Here is a 19,475-nt window from a genome sequence, read left to right as displayed (position 1 = left end):
AGCTTTTACAGTTTAGTTTTTTTGCTGGAAACGCCAGTGGCTTTTTTGCTCACTTTCTCTCTACCCTTGAAAAATTAGTAAACTAGAAAAAAAAAAAGGATGGAAAAAGTCAGAGACAGATTCAATAGACATCTGGATCACATCTGCTCTTGTACATTTTAGGAGCCTTCTGTATTAATGTTGCTGTGGGTGGCAAAGAGGAGAGGTCTCCCTGCATTTATGTTTGAATTCAGATACAAGTATTCAGCCATAATATACTGTAGTTTACAATTCTTATTTATTGGTAGATAGAGCGTGCATCTTGTCTATCTTGTCCATAAAAAATGTCAATGAATGTGCACAATTTTTTTTTTTTTTTAACCGGAAGCTAATTTTTGAGAATTCCCTTTCTAAGAGAAAGGAAAAATACAAGGCTGGAAGTTAGTAGATTTAGAGTACATTCCAGCTGTATCACTATCCCTCATCAAACAGCCTACTTGTCAACCCTGGGCCAAACCATGCTGATGGCTCAGGAATATATTCATATATAATTATTCAGGGGCTGGACAAAATTTCTGGGAGTCACTGATCACAACTGTGAATAAGCAATGCATAGATTGACCTTGTATTTTCTGGCCCTCTCCCTGGAAATGTGGTGACAGCATTTCCCTGACTGATCAGTTTACTCAATGAATACATTCCTCAGTTGGGTTGTACTGGTGAACACAGTAAAAATCTGAAACAAAAAGAGCTGCTAGATTCCTATCTGAGAAGATTCGGTTGATGTGGATTACTTCCTATCAGTCTGAGAGTGAAAACAGAAACATAATAAAGGCATGAAGGGTGTATGGATGCATTAACCATGTAATGTGTTTTTGATTGGACTCTGTGAGAATAACGTGAGTGTCTTACAGCCAGCTCTAAATTTAGGATGTTCATAAAGAAATTACTGCTAAGCTGACAGACTTGACAGGCTCTAGTGGAAAAAGAGGTCTGCTTACCACAGAGGTTAAAAGTGACCAAGGTTATGCTAACCTAGTCTATGTATACATTTAATTCTTATTCTTACCAAGTTCCCAGACACATGATGTCTCTCACATTCCTATGGGAGATCCCATGTTTCTAACCATTCTTCTAATCTTTTAGGAAGTATACCAGGCAGTTTCCATTGCACAGATGGCATGCAGTGCCTGACTGAACTAGCAGACTTGACGCTGTCTCAATGCCTTTACTGGCAAGAACTGATTGAGTAGCCCTGATTGATACTCTTAGTACTAGCTGGACAATCTGCCTTGCTATGTTTAATCCACAGACCATGTGGCTTTGGGAGACACTTTTTTTAACAGCTTTTTAACAATTTACAAGGGCAGCTTTTTTGAGAAATTATCTTTCTGGTTTTAACATGTCTCTGTCTCTACATATTCTTCGTCTATCACTGGATTTTCTAAAAAAAACAGTCCCTTGTAACTCAGCGTGGTTTATTTTCAGTTGTTTTTAAGTTTTAGAATATAACTCAGCAGTGCAAAATCCTGGAAAACAACTTAGTGAAAAAGTGTCACAAATGCAGGCATGAAAAAATATGGACACACATATCACTCCTTGTCATTGACAGATCACATTGCTGAAAAATCTAACAAGGGATAGAAGCTTTAAACAACACATTAGAGCAAATTAAACAGACTGAAGGAGGACTCCCAGATTGTTGCTCTGGCCCACATTTTCAAATATTCTAAGTTCAAACCTAGCCAAGACTTGACTGTCTAAAGCCTTAAGCTTGCAAATAGAGCCCTTAATTTTTACATAAGAAATGAAAGATTAAAATAACCTACCTTTGACCACTTCTCTTTCAAAAGTGACCTCCAGAACACATTTTTGAACTTGTCTCACGTAATAGTTTTCTTGAAATCAAGTCAGACTCAATCCCATTTGGCCCATTGCACAATATGTGATGTAGTGCACATGCATTTTTCCACACAGCTAACAAGAGAATTATGTACTGTCTCTTCCTTAAGGAGGATACTTAAATGGAAAGGAAGAGACAAAAGAAAGTTGTTTTCCAGATCTAATCTTTGTTATCTTAATTTTCCACATTTACAGTCCTCATAGTTTTACCTGCTCTCACCAGGTAATTTTCAGTTATTCACTAGTTTCCCTTTAGCCTCAATAACGAAATCTTCAAGTAAGGTTAGTGCAGAAGATTAAGACTGCATTAAGATTAAGTCTGAAATGTTCTGCTACCAATTAGCCCTCTAGTATTTCTGTAAGCCTTGAATTTTTGATGCGATCAATGACACCAAGTGGAGCCATCTTCTGTGGAGTGGTTATTAAAGATATAAAAATCAATACAAAGATGATACTTGGAAATCTATATCACAAGATAATGAATCACCATGAGAGCCAGCTAAGAAGAAATGTCAGCAAACCAAACAGAAGGTTTGTGCATAACAAATTATTTGATGCCAGTAGAGTTTAAGCTAAATTTTGCATGAGACAGAAGTCTTCAGGCAACACTTATGATACATTTGCATGGCAAGGTTTTAATGAGATGAAGACACAAGACCAACCATGCACAGGGCTTTTTGTGCATTAAAGAGAGACAGAAGGAGTGAGAGATGATTGAGACATATGGGATTAAGACAATAAGGCTATAATTTGATTTTAATGACAAAACAGCATCAAAAACTTTCTCTGTCAGTAATCCTCATTCAATTTCTTTTAAATGAAACATTATTTGCCTGCACCTTAAGTGCTGATTGTTATTGGAGTTGTGTATTGGAGCTTCACAGGATACTCCAAATTTAATTTGATCTAGCGATTGATTTAGTTGGCTTCAAAGCCAGGTTTTCCTTTCCAAAATTGAACTAGTGCATGACTTTGCAAGTTCATTTGGGTTTACTGCTTGACACAATTGTAGGAGACTTTACAGCATTTATAGTATGTTTTGCCCTGCTGATCTCTTTTCACTCACATGTACAGACACTCATACAGACAGAACTATTAAAACAAACACTCTTGCTGCTCCCTCCCCCCCCATTTTCCCTAAGATATATTTCTCACTAAAAACTACTGATTCAAAAGACTCATACAGTTTAAATCCATATTATATGAAAAACATCACTTTGATCTTCAATATATCAATTAGAAAGCTCTTAGAGCATTTATTATCATTAGCTATGCTATACCTTTTCTGAAAGATGAGAACAGCACCATCTCATTTCGCAGGTTACTTGTTTTACTAAGTGATGTAAAAAACCCAAACAAGTATTAGGATATGACAAGATCTTAGGCAATTTGGATGTTCCTCAGCTGTGGGACATTTACCTGCTAATTGCCTACCTTGTCTATAAAAACCATGAGATCTTTGGGATACAGCTATATTACTATGACTGACTCTCTATCAGGGCCTCTGAACACCAATAGAATTCAAATGAATTATATTAATAAAAATCAGATAAAGTATCCCATAGGAATTCTAGCAGATCCAGAATGACAACAGGTTCTATAACGCATTTTTTTTTCTGCCGTAGCTACATAGCTAAGCTTACCCTAACATTCATATAGCTTTACTCCAACTCTTTTTTATACTTTTTTTTTTAATTACAAAATCAGTATATTCATTTTTAGACTCCATATTCCCTTTCAAGGGCTATTTGCTCTTATTCAGATTAAGGCACTTTGAACACACCTATTGTGGTACAACAACAAATGCTTCTGTTCCCTTGATTTTCCTAGACACACATAGCTTTCACATTTGCAGCTGTTAAGTAGCAACACTCACAGATAATGTGCTCACAATCACAGCTTACTGTGCTTTTAACAGGACACTAAATGCAAGCCCGTTATTCTTTGTTAATCAGTAGATGTCTGTTGGTTGACAGCCACTACATTTTTTTCCCCCCCTTAATTTTTTTGTGTGCAATTTCTGACAACCCCCCTCTCCAAATCAAGAGACTAAAAAGGCAACAGCAGTTCAGATCCTCAACATGGTATATGCACACCTGCAAAGGTTGCATATTTGAGAATTTGCCCTTTGTCCTGTAAACAAGAACACCAGAACATTACAGCAGCTCTACTTCCATCTGCTACAGGTTGGCTGGCAAGTTCGTGAATCAACCATCTAGTTGCATAGCAAAGCTACTTCGGAACTAAATAGAGAAATAAATAAGAGCTGTGACATACTTTGTGCAGTTTTTACCAGTCATTGCAGTTTTGACTTAATTTGTTTCCCTCCCTCTTTGCATCTTGAGTCTTTGAAGGCAAATGAACCATTCGGTGTCATAAAACAAGGAGAACTAGAACAGCCTTCAGTAATAACAAAAAATAACGGAAAAAACAGATCTTTTGCAGGCAACATTTCACATGGCTCAAAACGTCTTTGCCGCAGTTTAAATCCTGCAGCCTTGCGATTGTTCTGACACCTCTTTATTGTTCCTTTTAAGTGCAAATGCCTAGGTAGCATCACTATAAATGAAACAGTAGCGTTCACAGATTGCATTCAACGGCTGTTAGAGCTTCCTCTCCATCTGCACAATTTGCATCTATTATAGGCTCAGGAATATGGCTTTTGTTGCTTCTCAGGGGCCTCAAAAGGGCACAAGATCCCCGCTTCCAGCCCCCCCCCCAAAAAAAAAAAAGCTGCAGTGAGGTTTGAGGTTGATCTTTAAAGCCCTTCCTAGAGTCAGCGCAGCTATGCTGCGTGCTGAAGGATGGGAGGAAGAGAAGAATGTGGTGCTGAGAACACTTTGAAGAACACCCCTATGATGTGGTGCAATGCAAGTTCACTGAATGACCCCATCTTGTGATGCCCACTACAAACTTTAGGGTGTTTAATTTGAATTACTAATAAAAACGCAGAGCTCTAGTCTGAGACCACAGCAGAGGCATTCACGACTCCTGAGCATGGCTCCGAGGGGGTTTGCACAGTGATTTGAGCAGTACTCTGCTTCTGGGGTGCAAGAAAGAGGTGGGTGAATACATTTCATACCTGTGAATTTCACATTTCTTTCACAGCACCTCAGGGAAAAAGAGTGTATGGAGAACAGACTGTATCATCTCTCTTAATTCCCTATTATCAGTTATGTGCTGAGAATATTTTAAGAAGGGTTTTCTTCGAAAATTAACCACTGTGGCCTGAGCTAAACCCCTGTCAGGTAGCAGGGAAGTGTTTTCATGCAGAGCGAGATAAGATGCAGAAGATGCTCTGTGTTGACTTTCTGACTGCTCAAACCAAAAGGGAAGACAACCACCCTTAACAAATGAAGTATATGAAGTGCAGAAGTTGCTTATTATTTATTTCTGAGAAAATAATATTTTGATTATATGACTGCTCTCCTTGGATAGATAAAGAAAGTTTTGTAGATAAGAACCAGAACCTTTGTTCCTTTCCTGGAAATGTTTGCAATAATTGACAGGTACAGTCCAGAATAGCACATTCCAAAATCTAAAATATTAAAACTGAGTTCTTTAGGGAATAAAATTATGTTATTTATGTTTAGTATTTAGAGTTGGCCTGATTTAGAAAGGATGATCTTTTGGTATGGTACCAGTCATAACCAGGCTAAAGGTGATTGCCTATTGAACATATTTGTATTTTCCTGTACTGTTATAGATAGACAACGGTGTCAACATTACAACATGTGGTGCCACTGATGTTTAGGTAGTACAAACAATCATTGTCTTTTATATCATGAGACTCCAGTATTTGCCATATTCACATAAGGTGAAAGCAAAACTACTACTGCTATTATTATTTTCCTTTGTTGTGTTTTTCAGAAATCAGAAGAAAAGCCAAAGCCAGGAGACAGGAATTCATTGTACTAGGCCACCCTGCTGATCAACTAAAACAATATTATCATATGCTTTATCTCCATGACAATGCAATGGGATTATATTATTTTATCTTGTTTTACTATCAAGGCATAATTGTGTACAGCCTCTCCACAGAGCACACAAAGTACCGGGACTGGGAATTTATAAAAAGGATCTAGGTATATAGAAAGACTTTTTCTTCCACTCTGATCAATTGAATGAAAATCTGAAGAATCACTGACACAACATTTTTCATATTCTCATTCTTTTTCTAAATAGAGAATATATTTTGCTTACAGAAGTTAACTAGCATAAATGCAGTTGAAGCCTGCATTATCTGCCCTTTGGATCTCAGGCACCTGCTTAATAAATGAAAAGAATTAGGTAAAATCTCTTCAATGATCATAAGAATCTATGAGCAAATACTCTATTTGTATATCTAGCTTTCATACAGTACAAAGTTATTTCTCTATAAAAACATACTACTTTAAATACTTACCTAAAAACTTGTTTCAAGTGTTTTGTTCCATAGTTAAAAAGATGAGATTTCATCACAAAACCTACCACAATCATGGCAAGGACTAAACTCAGTGATTGCTTCCCTTTCTATTTCAGTGACACTTGTCTATTACTGCCTTAAACACCTTGCACCTTGACTTCAGTGTACCACTGTTGATATGCCATTAAATGTGTTGTTATTATTCTCCTAGAAATTTGAACAGAGACATAGAAATACTAATTCCTAAGCCTTAACCTTCTCAACTAGACAGTGCCTACCCAGAACGCAGATTTCAAGTCGTCTAAACATTCTAGCAATTCATTTTCAGCTACACCATCTTCCTACCTAGCAAAAAATTAATGAAAATTAATTTATAACCTACTTTGATTCTCCAAATAAGCTTACATAAAGATAGGTTTCCTTCTGTTAGCAGAAAACAAAAGTCTTTAGGATGTAGTTACAGCATGATGTTACTAGTATTCAAAGGAAAGTGAGTACTACTATAGCTTGCATGAAGCTATTTAACTTCAGAAAGTCTGCAAAGCCTTGGCACTAAACTCACTTGCTGACCAGTTGTCCATCCCCAGTGGCTTAGAGATTTTCCATTGTTACTCAAGAAGATGATCTAGGTGCAGATATTACAGACGCTAAATCAAGCACAGTATATGGTTTTTTATATGGATGAATTTCATGTTCATATTCCTCTGTATTTCCCACTAAAATTGTATTCGGAACAAGGTAATTAAATTAGACAACTGGTAGAACTCCAGAAGAGATTAGCTCAATCAGACAGAAAAATCCCAATAGCTTCATTGATATTCGCTTGCACCCTTCCAGACAGAGAGGTGAATTCACAATAAACAGATGCAAGCAGGAAGATAACCACTTGGCAAAACCTGGATACAAGAGCACAGTAGCCAGCTAAGTACAATCATCCAAGTAGGAGGGGGAGCACAGAAAATGGTTCATTAGGAACCCCTGCAAGGCTTTTCAGCTTCATGTGGCACCCTTTTCAGCCCCTTGACACCAAACACCAAATGCTACTGGCCTCTCTCTCAAAAGCAGCATTTTTTTTAATTGTCACCGTGGCTGCACAAGCAGTGCCAAGAGTCACCCTTCTCACTTGCCTCATACTTTCCACCACCTGGTGCTGGCAAAGATCCCTTTGGTTGGCAAGGCAGTGGGACTTTATTTTTCCTTGTGGCTCCTTTGTAACGGGTACAATGTGGATCGTTGTATCCTTACGTATAATTAAGTGCTTAAGTGGCAGCATGTCATGCTGCAATGTTCAGATCTGATCCTGGGTCCTGAGCTAGCTTGCAGGCTCAGAGTGCTGACAGGCAGCATTGCATTGAATAACAGCGGTGAAAACTGCCAAAGTTGGAGTTAATTCAGATAGGGGATAAATGCATATGCAGGATATAGAGAAACCTACCTTCATCTCAACTTCATTAGAAATCCTTTGAGGAAAGGAAACAGCAACGAAGAAGAAGCCAAATGAAGTCTGTCACAGTAGGACCTCCAATCCCTCATGGGCTCCTACCAAAGATTAGGTCTCATAGTGCCCAGCTTTAGGTGATGTCCCTGGTGCACTTTCACCTGCAAGAACAAAACCAAAAGAGCACAAAATATGAGAGGATTTAAAATACAAACATTACAAGCATTAACACACATGATAAATTCAACAACATTTAACAACACATGATAAATTCAATTACATTTCTGGCAGAAATTAATCTATATTTATCTAGATAGATCCATCTAAATGGATGGATGTAGGGGATGACTTTGGTTAGTGAACCTTGAGGAACAGCAGAATAGTGTTGCAGGGAGGGAGGGAAGAAGGAGGAAGAGAAAGGTGGCTGAATGAATTCAGGAACTCAGTTTGGTGGCTGAGAGCAGGTGAAAAACTGCTGAATCCCATGTCGCAGCGGAAGATAGTTAATAAAAGAGAAACAAAAACCAAAACCAAACCAATCAATTCTTAATCTTCAACAATTAGTTATTTGAAGAGGGCACTGCTGCCACCTGCTTGTATTATTGATCATGAAAATTAAGGTCGTTCAGTGGAAGGCTGCCACCATCATTAAAACTGAATTTCTTTCTTGTCCATAGGGAAAGTAGTTGCTTTTGGAGACTGAATAAAGACAGGTCTGAATTCTTCCCCTGCAGTTTATTCTTCAGCAAGCATGGATCCAGTGAGAAAGACTGGGTTATTTTGATTTGCACACCATTGCTTCCTTTTATGCTTTTTTTTTTCTTGAAGTGGCATGTGCTCCTTTAAAAGAAGCAGGCTCTCAGTGTGCCGTGGTACCCCATTGTTTTCTAACATGGTCAGAAGAATACTCCTGAAATACGTTTGGTTACTCTTACCCTTTAATTTCAAAGTGATGGACAACAGTCAGCTACAAATGGGTTTAAAGTGATCTTAGCCAGTGCAAATTTAAACTCCATCACTTGCTGTAAAACAAACCACAGTGAAATCCCTCTCATCATCATCAACTGTGAAATTCTGGTCAAGCCTTACTCAGCTATCCTCACTCAAATTGTTTTTGAATCAACACAGAGAACAGTAGATTCCCAGTTAATGAAAGCAAGCAAATTTCCACTGGATTCAGTGAAGTTACTTCAGGATTTGGCTTTGCAGTCAAACTCTTTTGCAGCTAAACTCGTTGTTCCACAGGCTTAACTGAAAGTGCACAGCATCCCCACCCCTACATAATCTTTCAATCCACCTCAGTCTCTTACTTTCTCCTCTACTCACTCCTGGTGTTTGATAACAGTCCCAGACTTATTCTTTGCCAAATGAAGCAGACAAATGTTTAATTACTAATTTTTATTATTTTTTTTAAAAACATGTTTATCTTATCTGTGGTTCTGTCTTAAATAATAAGTTATTTGCATGTGTCTGGGAGCCAATAAGTGTTTTTATTTCTTTCATACATTTCTGATCTGATCAAAAATATTTTATTAGAAGAAATTATTATGTAAGGATTATAGGGGAGGGGAGCATGAAACCAAAGTTATTAATAACCAAGTATTCAAGGAATTCTCCAGCCTAAATTGGCTCCAAGAATTTGAATGTAAGCCGACGTAGAAAAATTTGAGTATTATCAAAGGAGAAAAAAAAGAAAATAACAGCATCACAGCAAAACCCAAACAGATGAATAAAAGCTTATTTTGGAATTCATAGCCAGAGTAGTAAATGAGAAACTAAATCAAGCTCACAGCTAAAATACAGGAGCTCTATTCTTGTATAAGGTGTGAACACTCTGCAGCCTCAAGTAAGAAACTTTTTCAATAGCTGTATCTAACGGATCAGATTGAGATATTGACAGTATCCTATTTACAGAGCTTTGACATCCTCAATGCTAAGTATTGCCATTATTATGGCATGCCTGGGTCTGTGGCATGGCTTTTGAAAGCAAAAGCTGCTAGTTTCAAGCAGAAAAGTAGCATATGTTCAGTTTAAAATTCAAATGTATTTATAACTGAATGCTAATGGCAATGTCATTTATTCACTTAACAATTCTGCAATAGGCTGAATGAGGCAATCTATTTTTTAAAACATTTATGAGTATTGTACAGAGAAATAGGAATTAAAAAGTAGCTGATATTCATCAGGATTTGGAGTGTATCATAAGGTGGTGAATGCTGCCCTCTGGCTCAGGTTGGCAATGGTCACTTATTTAGAAATTGTCTATTTTCAAACTATGGGTGAGACAGGAAAGGTTAAGGTTCAACAGCTTCCCTTAATAATTTGGTCTCTAATAGTTTAATTAAATGTCTAAATGCTTAAAACATGTTAGAAAGAAATTTCCTCAAGGATTAAAGGTTATTTTAAAATTATGTTTTTCAAATATCTGCAACACATAAAAGGAGCTGTTTCTTTTATGTATCTTTATTGTGAATGAGCTATATAAAAGAGTCATGTCAGCATTAAATTTACAGGCCCATAGAGGACTTTTACACTATTTTTTTTTTTAATGATTCAAGAATACAGAGACTTATTTCACTGTATTATTTCACAGTTTTAGGCAAGATTTAATAGTAAAGGAAAGGCACAGTGGTTTTTATCTGTTCATATAGTGGAGGAAAGTTCAGTCTGTTTTAGCAAAAGATAGTGTGATTGAAATATATAGGTCTGCAGCTTAAACATAGCAGCTTTAGAATTTGCTAAAGATTACAGTCACATAAGTCTGCTGTAGGTACACAATTACTTTTTTAAAAACTGTGTGTTAACAGATCTTTAGGAAATAGAACACAATGATTTTACTGAGTTCATTCTCTTAGAAACTGGGGACCATCTTTCCCTTTAGAAGTAGCACCTTACCTTGTACTGCCTGCACCCTTTGCATTAGTTAGAAATAAGAAGTGTCCCTTACTTGAGAAGGGAGAAACAATTCCTGTTACAGAACGTAAATGTTAGGCACTTGTCCCCTATCACCCTCCCCATACCAAGTTTGTCCCACAGGAAGCCCAAAGCCTACCTGCCTTGCTGATCGATTGCCTGGCATGTCAATCCTCAGCAAGGAAGCATTAGACCCGGTGTCCTTCTGAGTGCATGTCTGAGTTATATTTTCCTACTTCCCTCACCTAAAATTCAGTGCTGCTGGTGTGTGTCTGTGTGTAGGAAGCATGGAACAGAAGAGATGGTTACAGGCCACATGCTCAACACAGATACATAGCAAGTAGGATTTCCTCCCTCCTTCTCCCACACCCTTTCTTGCCCCCAGTCTTTTATAACCTCACCTTATATTCAGACCAATAAAATACAACCATGGTAGCATTTTATACCCATCTTGCCCTCATGTGAAGGACTATGTAGGGTTTAGGACAATAGGAAATCCAGCCCCGTGACTAAGTCGTGAAGCTTATCTTTTTAGAATAGAAGCTATAAGAAAGACTGGATGCCTGTCTTTCAAGATGATAAAATGCAGTGTTCTAATACAAGGCAGTATTTCTCCTGGGAATATCTCATTTTGGATAAGAGTGCAGTACTCTTTTCCATTGCTGAAGAGAAAATTTTGTTTATCTTAAGGGAGAAAGTTCAGAGCAGCTTTGGGAACAGCCATCTCAGAATCAAATTGAAAATAGAAAGGATGAATTGATAGGGCTTTTTGTTCATAGATCATACATGCTAACATAACAGTAATTAAAAAAAACAACTTTAGTATATTAAAAGGAAAAGGAAACCCAAAGCAAACTTTCAAAGGAAGGATTTTTAGAAGCTATGAATGTAATACATGGATTCGAAAGACCCAGTGGAATCAGAAAGAAGAGCAAAACACCCTGGGAAACCTCATAATGGGCTCTCAGCTGCACTTAAAAGTGAAATTTACGCTCACAGAATGAGTCCTAAGAATTTTTTCCTATAAAAATGAGAAAAATCAAGACAACTTGAAAATCTTTTAGTTTTTTATGTCAGAGAAAGGCAAATGTTATGCTAATTCTATATCCCTGTAAATAAGGAGATCTAGAAAAGCTTTTAGCATGCAAGATGCCTCTTTTCCTTATTTATTCAGAAACGGATATCAGGTGGAAATTACTGCAAGCAAATCTGAGATTTTCAGCAATAGAAGTGGCTCTTTGGGAAACTTAATTTCCAAGTCTTTAGCCACTAACATGGCTTCTGAGAAGGAAAGCACCTGTTTTGAGAGAAGCCACGTAATTAGAACTGATGGGAAGATAAAAAAATCCTTTTTGTAGTAACACTGTGGTTTTGAAACTTGCTATTGCCCTGCCTTGAGCTCATAAAAAGCCTTTCAAAGGTCTGCAAAAACAAAACAGTATTAAAGTGTTTGCTTTGAGACGTAGTGAAGTTTGCCTATTCTGACCAGAAATTTCACACAAAATTTGGCAGAACATAAAGCTGAACCTAAGTCATAAGTTTTTCAGGCCAGAGCCATAGCCCACAGATGTGTTGGATTTTATGAGATGGCATGTTTTGGCCTACTTTGCAAGTGACAGAGAAGCCATCAGTTCAAGTCTGTCCTCAGTAATGTAGCCAAAAATTCAAGTGAGTGGTGTTGGTATTGCAGGACCTCTGGGATATTTGATCTTGGGAAGATCACTATGTACAGATGGCATTATTCAGCCAAACTGGTTAAAGTTGTCCTAGGGAAAAGCAAGGGGCTGTGGGGGCATTTAGGGACAAGTGTCTCCCCTATCTTCTTCACCTTACCGATAGAAGATGTCTTTCTCAAACCTCTCAAAACATGGTGTTCTTTCCTCCATTTCTCTCCCCTTCATAGATGTTTTCCTCCTGAAATGCACAGGCCTCCTCCCCAGCCCCACCTTCTTTCTCTTCTACAACAGCATCTATTCACTTATTTACATCTCCCCAGTTTCTGAGAAAAGGCAGCCACAGGAAAGACGTGAGAAAGAAAGGCTAGGGACTTGTCAAGAGCTTGAGACAACACAAGTTCAGAGTTAAAGTTCCTAACCCCAGTCTGCAGCAAATGGTGAAAATGCTGCTGGGCCTCTTGGGCTTACATCTGAACCCATCCCTACACAATTTTCTTCTCAGGTGGTACAGACAAAGTTAAATCTTTGGAGGACTTTTACTTCTATATAAAGACTTTCTCCTGTAGGGCCAGTCACTGAGCATGACAATGGAAGAGGAAGAAAATACAGAAGACCCTCTGCAAAGCATGTGTTTCTCATCCTGTTCTTTCCAGCCTTGGTATTTCCCTGCAGTTTTTTATTTTGTGGAGGTCTCAGCTGGAGGAGTAATACATGGGATTACTATATCAGTACAGCAATTTCCAAAAGCAGAAATATAAAGACAAAGAAGGAAACATTTTTACATTTTCCCTGCCTTTATACTCCAGCTAGAGATTTCTCTGATCTCCCGAGTCTTTCAATGTAATATTTAAACAGTATATTGCTAGAAAATCCTTATTTGTGGTAGATTTACTTTATAAATTAAGACAAAGGAATAACTAACTCTCAAGGAATAGTGATGGAAAGTCCTTCTGTCATGAGAGTTGGTACCTTTTCCCACTCCTCATGTTACATATTTCACTGCAGAATTCACAATTTCAGAGCCATGTGTGCACAAAAATCATGCAGCTGCAGTTTTCCAAAGGATCTAAGTGGCAAGGACCTCAGCTTCTTCCAACCAATTAATCAAAAAACATTCCAATATATTTTTCCATTTACTTGAATGAGAAGCTATGTTGTACAGCATACAATCTAAACCTCTGGCTTCCCCGATGAAAGTGGGAGGAATTGTGCTGGTCACAGTTGATGCAGAAGGTAAAGTGAAAAATATATGCTAAATAAAAAACCTGCTTGGTTCTTGGTGGTTTTGGAAGCGGCACTTATCACCCGAGAATTTTTTCATGAAGGCACTAGCAGCTTCTTTGCTCAGAGTGACAATACCTGCATGACTCAGCTTACAACATCTCACATATAATTTACATCAGAGCACAACAAGCAACCACTAGCAAACTATCTAGCAAATATATTTCACTGAGAGAAAGCAGAACTTCAAACGTATTTCATGAGCTGCATACGGGTAATTGTTTCACCTCCAACTTAAAAAAAAGCTGTTCTTCCATTTGTTCTGTTCTGAGAAACCGTTTTTTTTCCTTTTCTGAGTGATTTTGCAATAAGAATTTAAATACATTCACAAGTTAAAACATATGAAATAATAAATCAGACTGAAAAATAAAGGAGTAATGAGTAATGAGTATTGCTAATGAGTATCACTAAAAGGTACAATTACTATGCATTTTCATATGCAAGTCTGCTTCCAACCTCATGAAATCCACAAACCTGACATAAAAGCAGAGCTCTGAAACAGCTGGGTAGCTTGAATCTGATATGAACTTTATCTTTCATAATGATATACTGCACATCTTGTACTTAAAGACAGAGCTTTAATTTTCAGACCATGGAGAAGCGAGGACACAGAGAGAGAATTCCTCATTACTGTGTTAAGGGAAACTGAGAACATTTGGTTAGACTACCAATGGGGGTAGGAAGACATGTTGCAAGTATTGAAAGTTGGAAGCTAATAACAGATATTGTAGTCCTTTTATGAGTTTTAGTTGCGAAACATGCATACCCAAATTAAAAGAGTTCAAGCCTTTAAGTGAGGTTCAAGGGTATACTTTGAAATGGGAATAATATGAGTAGATGACATTTATACCATCCAAATTAGAAGAAAGAAATTAAAATGAGTATATCTGAAGTGTAGAAAAAAAAGAAAAATAAAGTAATCATATAAATCTGAAGCTATTTATGCACCAATGTCTGGGCAAAAGGACACAGTGAAAGATGCTTGCTAACAAAGACTGAATAACTGGGCTTGAAGGGAAATACCAAGGTGTTCAGGGGAAAGAGGAATTAATGGAGAGACATTCCCCTGTTTGCTGTGACTTTTTATCTGCAGTGGCCCAGGGACACTTGGCTAAGAATCAAGAACAAGCTCCTTTCAGCAAGATCCTAAAGGTTCACTGCCAGCTAATTGGGCTGAGGGAAAAGAAAAAAAAAGGAAACGGAGAATCATAAGTATAATAACATACATTAAAGATAGTTTTCACACTTGTAATATCCATCTTAACCGTTATCTTTGGACCAGTAACTAATTAACACATCTGGACCAGGCCTTGTATGCCGGTAATAATACTTTTCATATCATTTTCATTTGAATTCTTCTTAATGTTTTCTTTGTCTGGATTCTCTGCCTTAATCCAAATTAACTTTGCTTTTATGTAATGCCCCTGGCAGAGTTTTTGAGACTCATGGCACAGAGTTATATTACACTAATCCATGGCAAATGTGGAAAACTGCTGAAAGGACAGTAGCTTCTTTTTTTGGGGAGGGGTGGGAGGGAGACACAAGTTGGATTGGGTTAACTTTCTGGCAAGTCATCCTGCCAAGATCATATGATCTCTAAACCTGACATCAGAAAAAATGTGGATAGGACTTCTGGTGTCAGCCAGCAGTTACACTGAATTAAGTATAATGAGAAACTGCACCATGAGAAGGGAAAAGAAACTTCTGAGCATCTTAGAAAGCCATGAAATGCCCTCTCAGCTTAAGAGAGAGGAATAAGGCTACAGGCCTGTCAGAAGAAAAGAATTTAAAGTGAGGTTGTGTCTGAGGGGAGGGCACATTCAGTCAGTGTAGATGCAGAGTTTGATCCATAGCTCTCTGAAGTCAAATGTTTTAGTTTACGTCAATGGCCTTTGATTAGGCCCAGAGAGAGCTGTACAATCCAAGGGCTGCCAGGCTTGGTTACAGTCATCAATACCATAAATCCCTGAGAGAGTTTCCTTACTAAACTCAAGGCCTTTTTGCTGCAGGACGCTAACTAAGGGCATGATCCTGAGCAAACTTAGTCCCATTGGCTCCAAAGGTTATAAATTCTTTTGGCTATCTTGCAGCACACACACATCTCCCCTGTTTTGCTGTAGCTGCTTAATAAGAGCACTAGAAAGGGTGAGAGAGTAAGAAACAGTTCCTGGCAAAAAGCTATTCCCATAGCCAGAACTGGGGTCCCCTGAGAGGGAAGTGAGATGGTAAGGCCCCAGCCTGCTGTACACTGGTCCCCGGGGCTCACCCACAGGCACGGCTGGGGGCAGCAGGGCTTGGCCAGGCTCCTTTCCTTCTGCAAAGTGGAAGCTGGACCCTGAGGCTGCCTGAGGGGAAGCCTTCAGATGAGTCAGATGAGTCATTTCACACCACTGAGCCCAGCAAGCGGCCCACTAACTTCAGAGTCTAAACCAGTTTGTGTCACTTTTGCAGCATCTCGTGAGAGACAGTCTGATTTCTTTATTTACTAAGCTTTTCTGAACAGGGACAAGCTCAAACAGAAGTCTGTTCTCTCAGAAAATAGAAGCTGTAACCCTCCCTGCTGTAAGGGTTGATCATAATGTTGTTGTATACTTGGGAAATCCTTATCTGCAAATTAACCTCAAAGCTCCCCGTCTTGTTCCCTCAAAGCCCAACTTATATTACTTCTTTTTTAAAAAAATAAATTTAATAAAAAAAATATTTGCAGGATGAACAGAAAATAAATCAATACTACCAGAAAGCCAGGAACTTGATTGTTTCTCCCCGCTTCTGCAAAAAACCCATAAAAGCTCAATTGTCCTCTCAGGACTCCTTGGAAGTCTTAACAAAAGTCTCTAAAAAGAAACTAAATGAAAGACCAGGGAGTTAGCAGCAGGGCAGATCTATCATAGACAAATCAGACAAAACCCTCTTTCCTTCTGACCGTATCTGGGCTTAATTCTGATCTCCTTACTCATGCTGAGTAATAATTCACACCAACTAGCACCACTGGAGTTGCTAAAATCACTTGGAGTGACCCATAAGCCTATTTGACAAATATCAGTCTGATACACTAAGGCTAAAAATCCTAAGAGCTAATTCAAGTATTATTTTTGTAATTATGTGGCCTAAAAATAAAACCAAAAACCCACTAAAAAACCAGCTCTGTTTTTGTTGTTCTTCAGGCGCATTTTTACCTTCCAAAGACAGCAAGTTTGTGATTTTCTTTTTTTTTTTTGTTGTTTTGCTTTGCATCTTAATACAGAATGAAGCTAGAAAATTAATGCCTTGTCTACCCTGCAAAATGTAATGAATATACAAAGACATGTGAAGAACTGGCACCTTTTGACAGGTATTAACATAGTAAAACCCGAGGCCAAGTCTACAGTGCGAACTTCTGTCTGAAAAGTACATTAGTCAGCAATGTAATAGGACACGATCTCAGCTATTAACCCAGGCTGAGCAATGTATTTTGTGTACCTAGTGATTAGCCTGATGCAAAGTCCTCACTTATTTACTGTGTCTTTGTGTTGCTTCATTCACCCATATGTACGTGACGGCAACACTGTTAAGGTGTAGATTTGCTGTGCTGCAGAAATGCGTACTGTAGATTATTTTTGTATTTTTGTACACTGATGTCTTCTACATGTCTTTTTCAGTGAGTCATAGGAGGGTTTTATCTGTGTTCCTAATCACATGAAAGGGAGCCATTAGAAAGCATCAAAAGATATCAACAATCAAGCCAATTTTCTGCATTTCAGTCTAGCAAGGCTGGACACCAACACAAGTGAAAGCACTCCAAGAGCTAATCAGGATCCTTAGGAGGGGTATTCTGCTCTTGCTTAAAATACCGAATTCCTGCAAGCAAGTTCAGCATGGAGATGGGAAGCCTGAGGAAGTATCTCAGGTGCCAGCATCGAAGCTGTTCAATGAATACTATTGCACAACACGCCCCAGTGGTCCCGCCAAACTCCTCCTCCAGCAGGAAGCCTGGCAACAAGGCACTCAACCAGTTGAACAAAAACTACAAGCTTTGCACCATGCAAGTGATTTGCCAACAACTAGTAGCCTGCAGGCTGGATACTGTTACCTAGTTATTAATGAATGCTGCTGATTAACCTTTTTAAAGTACTTTGTCCACCACACCTACTGGTGGGAACCTGCAGCGGTAATGCTCAGGGAGGTTGCTGACATGGGAGTGACATTGGGGATAATGAATGGGCACCCCAAGAAGTGACAACGACTCTAAAAGTTGGATACAACCAGGATAGGTCTTCCAGAGATCTTTGGGAAAGGGGTAGTGTAAGCTTTTAAAAAGTTATTAACCTATAGACTTCACTGTAACCTACACTGTATCTCAGGCTGCTGTGCTTAATTGAAAACAAATTAAGACTTTGTTCAGATGACTTCCTATTATGCCCCTGCAGTAAATTTGGCAGAGACTGTGACACACACCCCTCCCCCAACTCCCCTAGCCCAACTCCTCAAAGTAATGCATCTCTGAAACCTAGAATATGGTATCTAAAGCACTCAAAAATGATGTGCCAGGCTACAAAGAATCATGAGAATACTGCAACACTGTGGCAGAAAAAACTTTTGTATTTATATTTTTTATAATTTTTTCTTCTTCCTTGGTCATACTTCGTAAGCAGTTTTAAGCTTGCTTTTCTTCAGAAAATGTCAAATAAGAAGTCAAGACTCCTTGAAAGAGGCATCAAATAACATGAATATAGGGGCAAGAGCATCAAGAAATATAAAATTCTGAAATAATACAAAGTTTGCACTAAGATATGGAGAGTTGATGACTACGGTAAAGCATAGGGAATAAGCAAATAAAGGAACAGCCTGAATCTTAATTATGGATAGAAATGAGAGAGGAAAAACAAACAAAATCTGAAAGAAAAGTACAGAAAGGACAAATATGTAAGCGGAAAAAAAAAAATGCACAAAAAGCATATTATACAGAGGGAAAAAAAAACAAAATTCAATTAAAAAAAATAACAGCCTCACTTTATACCATGAAAGGAGTGCTTATGCATTCCTTCACTGGGGGATCTGCAAAATGATGTTTTTAAAATTGCTGTTTTCTCAATTTAACAAAACTGTTACTTTTTAAGCTAAAAGCACATTAAAAAAGAAAGATTTCTTGTCTAAATCCTCTTTTAGGCTGAGATTTCACACAACAGTTGAGCCAGTTTGACAGCTTGCTGCTGATTGGGGAGGCAGCCTTACTCCCCTGCTTTGTTCCCAGCCATGTGGTCTTACTTCTTCCCTTGTGCTGAAACTGGCACTTGTCTGACACCCCAGTAAAAAATATTCCAATCTCTAAATGAAAAAAAATCCAGAATATTTTTTTTCTTCTGAAGATATTTTTGTTTGTAATTAAAAAAACATCAAGACAAAGTAGGTGACACTGCTTAACAGTCCTACAAAACCTCACTCTTAAAACAATCCTGAAACTATGGAGAAGACAGACATTTGTGTTTTGTGCCTCTTCTGCTCATTGTATTATTACCCATTTAATTTTCTTGAATGCAAATATTAAATGCCGTGCCTTTCTCCTCATAAATTAATAAAAATGATGCAAAAGAGCAGGTTACAGTCCCCTACGCAAACTGCCAACAAAAAGAGAATACGAGAACTAAAGCTGAGTTTCCCCTCTGACTTTTACACTTCAGACTGACACAGACCTGAGCACAGACCAAGGCAGGCTACTAGGCATCAGCTAAACCAGAAAAAAAATTACAAATCATTTGCCATATTCTGCCTTCATTTACACTCTTGCAACCTGGTTAACATTCACTGCTTCAGCTTCCTCTCACACTAGAATTTGGGTTTGTGTATACAGATTAGTTAGAGTTTCCTTATTTTCACAACATTACTACTATTATTTAAATGAAGG

General features: G+C 38.1%; 1 long non-coding RNA gene across 2 annotated transcripts in view; it reads right to left on the bottom strand.

Annotated features, from left to right (window-relative positions):
* Positions 1 to 19,475, bottom strand: part of LOC130598664 (uncharacterized) — a 163,750-nt gene that overhangs the window by 80,805 nt on the left and 63,470 nt on the right. For both annotated transcript variants that reach the window (XR_008972051.1, XR_008972052.1), the window contains exon 2: positions 7,722 to 7,885. This is a non-coding gene — a long non-coding RNA (uncharacterized LOC130598664). The remainder of the gene's footprint in view (positions 1 to 7,721; positions 7,886 to 19,475) is intronic.

The sequence above is a fragment of the Pezoporus wallicus genome, unplaced genomic scaffold (genome assembly GCF_028554395.1).
Source record: "Pezoporus wallicus isolate ANWC-B61680 ecotype Strahan unplaced genomic scaffold, APGP_CSIRO_Pwel_v1 contig_4238, whole genome shotgun sequence".
Classification (NCBI taxonomy): domain Eukaryota; kingdom Metazoa; phylum Chordata; class Aves; order Psittaciformes; family Psittacidae; genus Pezoporus; species Pezoporus wallicus.
The sequence above is the reverse complement of the archived record's forward strand: the minus strand, read 5'-3'. Positions and strand labels throughout refer to the sequence as shown.